Source organism: Octopus sinensis, unplaced genomic scaffold (assembly GCF_006345805.1).
Source record: "Octopus sinensis unplaced genomic scaffold, ASM634580v1 Contig18469, whole genome shotgun sequence".
Taxonomy (NCBI): domain Eukaryota; kingdom Metazoa; phylum Mollusca; class Cephalopoda; order Octopoda; family Octopodidae; genus Octopus; species Octopus sinensis.
The window spans coordinates 25073-32500 of record NW_021835865.1 but is presented as its reverse complement, the minus strand read 5'-3'; the positions used below and the strand labels follow the sequence as shown (position 1 = coordinate 32500).

Sequence of the window (7428 nt, the reverse complement as noted above, 5' to 3'; positions counted from 1 at the left end):
TGCGCACTCTTAACCTTTCTGTCCCCTCCCTTTCTCAGCCTTCATTCTTTCTGGTTTCCTTTTCTTCTACCTTACTGTCTCTCCCTCTCTCTCTCTCTCTCATTCTTCATTGGTTTCCTCTACAACCATTCCCTTTTTTCTCTCCCTTTTTCTTGCTCCTCCTTCTCCCTCTCGTCGTTGACCCGCGACGAGAGCTCTGCTACTGTCTTTCTGACCTGGTTTCCTTAAAGTGTAGACGGCATTTTATGTTGCTCCTTCGCCGTTCACAAAAATAGCGTTCGTAATACTTTTATTTCGTTCGGCTTAACAGCCCTTCTTGTCTTGTTATTCTGTTGTCCTATCTTTAACTGTTTATATTTTGTACTGTCGTTACTGTCCTGTTTTTGTTACCATTTTTATCCCCCCCCCCGCAAAAAGATCTCAAATTTTATTTAATTTGCTTTTCGCGGGAAGGAAAGTTTCTATCGAAGATGCGTATCGCCTTCACCTTCGAACGCAGAGTAGATGAAACCATGGCGACTGAAAAGGGAAATTTTCCTTGTGTTATTGTCCTGTACTCTATTTTTTCGTTGTTTAAGAAAAATGTCCAGTTCCTTGGTTTTGTGTTTATGTTTTCGTTTCTCATTGTGTTCGACGTTTTTTTTTTTTTGGTGTCCTGTACCCATATATGCATGTATATATACATGTAGAGGTAGGTACGTATATATATGTATGTATATATGCATATGTTTTATTATTAATTATTATATATATATATATATATATATATATATTATTATATTTTCGGATGGTTATATTGCCAGTTTAGCCAACAAATATTTAAACGAACGTATATATATATATATATATATATATATATATAAATTCTCTTCCCTCCATCTTTTTGGTAGTCTCTCGAGTTCAAGAAAAGCGAACCTGTACAACAGTTGATTTGTTTGTAGTGATCCAATGTTTGTGCTCTTTCCTTCCACAAACAACGTTGCCCCTACAGGTGCACGGTGTGCCACATGTCAGGTGTCGAGGTGACATGAACAACATGAGATAACACGTTTTGCCCAGGCCGGGAATACAGATGGTGGTGAGGAAGGTATTTGCTTGTGTTTTTATTCAGTAACGCTAAATGTTCAATGCGCTCTCTTGTAAGGTGCCGGAGGAGTGTAGACCCGATATCAAAAATAATTATAAGGCATATTATGAATTTGTATAAATAGTAATTTTCCGCGCTCACTGATGAGGGCAGTTGAACGGGTTTGAGCGTACAAAACCTTTAGACAAAGGAAATAAACCTGTTTACCAATGTGCAGTTAGGAAAAAACAGCACACCGCACACACACACACACACACACACACACACACACACACACACACACACACACACACATACACACACACACACACACACACACACATACACAGACTTATAGGAGCATTTTAATTACTGTGATATAATTAAATAATTGGTAACGCAGCTAAAACAGGACAATATCACAACCTGCAGAAATAGCGACAGTTAACTAAATGATTCTCAATTTTGAAATATTCACACCAAAGAACGCAAGTTATAATGATATCTAACCAACAGTAATTTCCTATTAATTCAGCCAGCCAACCATGACCTGTTTGTTCATAATGTTTCTGTGATATAAAAATTCCTAAACTGGCTGCTATACAAAACAAAATGCCTGTTTCTGGTTGTCTCAATGTCTCTCTTCTTGTCTTTCTGTGAAACGTGGTGGTTTCCTCTAGTCTTTGAGCATTTCATCTCCACCTTTCCTTACCAAAGTGGCATGCACTTGAACAGCATATACAAATGTAGGTATATCAAATATTATACAACATAAATTCATGTTTCATTGAAGGAATCTCTACCTCTAGAGGATGTCACAATAACCAAAATGGCAAAGGAGACTGGCTCTCAAATGAAAAGAGGAGACGATGATAATGGTGATGATGATGATGATGGTAGTGTTCCTTCTTCTTCTGTTGCTGCCTCTGTTTCTGTTTCTTATAATGATGAGGATGATGATGATGATGAAGATGATGGTAATGTTTATGGCGTATTATATTTAAATAAGATGAATCCCAGGACCAAAGAGTTAATTAAAAGCTATCCAACGAAGCTGATAACTTCTCTACAAAGATTTTGTTATGTCTGTCCACCCATCCATCCACCCACCTATCCATCCACCCACCTATCCAACCATTTCGTTTTCGGTCTAACTCCAGATCTCGGTTTCAAGTCATTAATTATGTAATTGCGGAAATTATTCCTAATTTTCACTTGTTACATCCATCACATTCTACCATCATAAATAGGGAAGAGCCATGATAATGCAGTGTGTAATGTAGCGATAGATGTACAGTGTCTGATAGTAAGACGGGATGGTTACGTTGGAACGCCGTTGTTTGTAGGTCAGACTGATCAAAGCGAATATAGGCGTAGAAGTGGCAGTGTGGTAAGTACTTGCTTACCAACCACATGGTTCCGGGTTCAGTCCCACTGCGTGGCACCTTGGGCAATTGCTTTCTACTATAGCCTCGAGCCGACCAAAGCCTTGTGTGTGGGTTTGGTAGACGGAAACTGAAAGAAGCCCGTCGTATATATCTATATATATATGTATGTGTGTGTATATGTTTGTGTGTCTGTGTGTCTGTGTTTGTCCTCCCAACATCGCTTGACAACCGATGGTGGTGTGTCCCCGTAACTTAGCGTTTCAGCAAAAGAGACCGATAGAATAAGAACTAGGCTTACAAAGAATAAGTCTTGGAGTAGATTTAATTGACTAAAGGTGGTGCTCCAGCATGGCCACAGTCAAATGACTGAAACAAGTAAAAGAGTATAGGAGTAACCGACGACGAGGATGTCAAGCATTGTCAACATCGTCGTAGTCGCTGCCGCCGTCATCACTCCCTCATTCATCATCATCACAACTGCTATCACCACCGTTGCTATCACCTCCATGACCATTACCATCAGAACCCGCCTCCTTTTTATCATCATCATCAGCAGCAGCAGCAGCAGCATCCGCATCATCTGCATCGTCGTCATCATCATCATCATCATCCGCATCATCATCATCATCATCATCCGCATCATCATCATCATCATCTGCATCATCATCATCATCATCATCATCATCATCATCATCATCATCATCATCATCATCATCACCATCATCGTCGTCGTCGTCGTCATCATCATCATCATCATCATCATCATCATCATCATCATCATCATCATCATCATCATCGTCGTCACTGCTACCTGTGTCGCTAGCACTATCAACAGTAGCAGTAGCAGCACCATCATCTTCATAATCTTCGTCATCGTCGTCGTCGCCATCATCATCATCATCATAATCACCATCACCATCGCCGTCTTCCCACCTCCATTAGCCCACTACCACCACCACAACTACAGCCATCGCCACCATCGTCATCATCGTTATTATCGACGCTGATGACAACAGCAACAACAGCAAGAAGCTGACAAGCCCAAATCCTCCTCCGACGTTGACTCAAAGCAGACAGTCTTAACAAATCCAACTCCCCAATTATGAAAAAAAAAAAAAATAAATTAAAAAAAAACACAAATGAAGTAGAATAAATAAAATATAATAAACACCCAAAGAAAATGGTAATTAATGTGAAAGTCGAAGCAGACAAACAAATTGCCATGTCGTAGCCCTTCCATCCTATCCCATAATGCCATAATTACCTTCAATGTTGACCTTTACACATTTGTCTCTTAGAAAAGTTATTCATGGGTTGCAAGCAACAGTTTCCAGTCTGAAACATCAAATGTATGCAAATATACAACTAAATAGAATTGGATTTTATCCATGGAGTGTTGTTAGGTTCAGAATTACATTTCACACGAAGTAATTTTTTTCTATGTCAACAGGAAAAAAAAGCATGGCAGCATTTCGTCTGCCGCTGCGTTCTGATTTCAAATTCTGCTGAGGTCGACTTTAACTTTCGTCCGTTTCAGTGACGATAAAATAAGGATCAGTTACACTCTGGCGTGGTTGTAATCGACTTACCCTCTCCTCTGATATTGCTGGCGTTGTGCCATAAATTAAAACCCATTTTTCAAAAGTTGTTCATACGCTTGATTTTGTGTATTTGGCGGCCGTTTTCGCAATATTTCGTCCAATTTAATCGTTATTCGTCCAGAGTTGCTGAATTCTCCTGGTGGTTCGTTCCCTCTATAAACATGTGCTTCTTTAAGTTGAAATCATAAAGAGCGTTTTGAATAACATCCTCACGGTATTTAATTTCAAAATACAGTAGGGAAAAAATATAAGAAAAAGTAACAGTCGTTAGCACGAGTGGGGTTCGAACACACGCGGACACTTGTCCATTGGAACTTAAGTCCACCGCCTTAACCTCTCAGCCATCGTGCTTCTTGTCGGTCACGTTTGACAAAATAGAGGAGACATTACAAAATATTTAATTGCATGCATATTAGCTTCGATGTGATCGTATAATGTGTGTTCAATTCATAAATCGTTAAATGTTGGGTATATCATATATAACTGTATATAAACTATATAAGAGTCTGTATCTGTGTTTAAACATTATATGAATTGACAATTCACTAAACGAGATTGAATTGACATATCTCCCTTGTATTGAATTGACATATCTCCCTTGTATTGAATTGACATATCTCCCTTGTATTGAATTGACATATCTCCCTTGTAAACCAGTAGTTCTCGACTGGAGTCCGTATGATCCCTGGGGATCCTTATAAGATTGTTGGGGGAGGGGGTCCATGTAAGTAAAATAGTAAATTGGAGATCCACAAAAAATATTTTGAGGGTCCATGAAAAAAAGTTTGATTTAATGCAAGAAACAGGCAGGTTTCTTCCTCAAGCGTTTTGCAAAGGTCACCCTACACAAGTGAATATGTGGAAAGCAAAATAGGAATTTTGAAAGAAGTATCTATAAAACTAGCTTTTAATAGCTATGGGGGTCCACCAGAATAAAGCAGTAATCAAAGGGATCCATGCGTAAGAAATGGATGAGATCCACTGTCGCTGGATACGGTTGAAACCAATTTTGTTATTCGGGAAATAACGAGGGAGCTCTAAGTGGTCGCATGTCCTGCTAGAAATAGCTGCCACAAATCTCCCTCAATTCACAACCTCTGCCTTAAATAAAAAATGGGGTTGGAATATGGAATAATATAGTATCTGTTATCTTTTGCTTGTTTCAGTCATTAGACTGCGGCCACGCTGGGGCACCGCTTTTGTAAAATATGGAACTCTTCACGAATTTGCGCCTTACGCAAGAGCATTGTGTTGTTCCAATTTTATGATGTGTACTGCCGAAACAAGTACTAGAGCCCTCACCAAAAAAAGAAAAAAAGAAAACGCCTTTGACCCTAGCTCTTCTTCATCATGGCTGACCAGAGACTAAACAACAATATCTTATTCCTTAAGGTAACAGCGGCCATTGAATCAAGGTATACAACTGGTGACTACAAAACTCACGACCTATGTTGGAATATTACTCTTATGCATGACCAAGTGTCGGAGTGGATCCAATACATCAGTGATTGCAACGAAAGGAGAAAATCGGTCGATTTTCTCGATTTTCAAACCCCTTCAAATTGGGAGGCGTTTAAAACGAAAAGGATTCGCACTATTGATCATAAGCGTTGACGCTATCGTAAAAATATGATACGTGTGCTGGAAATAAATGTAGTGACACAGAGAGGAGCACTATCCAGGGATTTTATAGTGCCTGTCAGAAAGAAGAGATTGCTGCGGTTGACGTTCAGCATGGGCTTTTGTAGCTCAATGTTTGTAGTAATTTTTTTGTCGGAGAGTTACTGTCGTGGAGAGATAGAGTCGAGAGATGTGCTTAAGACAAAATCTGAAAGGAAGGTGAAATACAATGAATGTGGTAAGAAAATGAAGGATGAGTTTCTGCGGATAGCTGTGGATGCATCTAGCTACTCGGAGGAAGTATGCGGCTAGACGTAGATGACACGTAGGTAGGTGTTGAAAGTATGCAGCTGGCTGTAGAAAATATACAACAAGCAGTAGAATATATGCAGCTAACTGCAGAATGCATTCAGATAATTGTAGAATGTATCTCGATGCTGTGGAAGGTATGCAACTAGCAGCAGAAAGTATGGATTGCTATAAGTGAAATGTGACCGATATATACATGCACATACATATATGTGTATATATATAGTCTATTGACAAATCTTTTACACGCTAGGCCACTGGTAGCAAAAATTTCTAAAATTTTATATTACCCTGATATTATTAATTATATAATATATATATATATTATATATATATATATATATTATATATATATATATATATATATATATATATATATATATGTACTTTTTTTCTTTTAAATAAAGCATATTACTCTACCCCTGGTATTTGAGTACTCTTTTTTCTACCTTATTTCACATTATGTGTTTACTCCGGTATATATATATATATATATATATATCTTCTACATTACTGCATGTACTTTATATGCACTTTCTGACAAGTTGTGGTGCACCTGAGCACTGTATACAATAATTTCATTATTATTATATATATATATATGTGTGTGTGTGTGTGTGTGTATATATATACGCATATCTACACACACACACGCATATACGTATATATATATATATATTGAAATAAACTTCAAAAAAGTTCTTTTTATATTACACAGTAGGCGACAAGGGTTGCCGGGTATGTGAATAAGAATACAAGAGTTAAGGAATTGAGTCGATAAGATCCAGGCTACATATGTTTCATAGCGAGCGGAACCTCAGAAGTGGTAAATATCCAAGCGAGGTGTATACCGCAGACTACCTTCAGGCTAACACACACACACACAACACACACACACACACACACACACACATAATGTTTAAACACATATACAGACTCTTATATAGTTTATATACAGTTGTATATGATATACCCAACATTTAAGGAATTATGAATGGAACACACGTTATACAATCACATCGAAGCTAATATGCGTGCAATTAAATATTTTGTAATGTCTCCTCTATTTTGTAATCCATTGTTGGCCGGAAGCACGATGGCCGAGTGGTTAAGGCGTTGGACTTAAGTTCCAATGGACAAGTGTCCGCGTGGGTTCGAACCCCACTCGTGCTAACGACTGTTATTCTTTTTTTTAAATATTTTTCCTACTAAATTTTGAAATTAAATACCGTGAGGATGTTATTCAAAACGCTCTTATGATTTCAACTTAAAGAAGCACATGTTTATAGAGGGAACGAACCACCAGGAGAATCCTGCACGTGGTTGCTCACGGTTCTGGAAATAACAGCCAAATATTTACCATATTATTGCCATGCCGGAGCATTGTTTGACAGTTTTAGTCAAAGGGTTTAGTCTACTTCAGTAATTGCAATTTTAACCTGGT

At 38.2% G+C, this 7428-nt stretch overlaps 1 non-coding gene across 1 annotated transcript; it reads left to right on the top strand.

The window, feature by feature from the left end:
• The first annotated feature begins 7074 nt into the window (after positions 1-7074).
• Positions 7075-7157, top strand: Trnal-uaa. Its single transcript has one exon. It is a non-coding gene; the product is annotated as a tRNA-Leu (tRNA).
• The last annotated feature ends 271 nt before the right edge of the window (positions 7158-7428 follow it).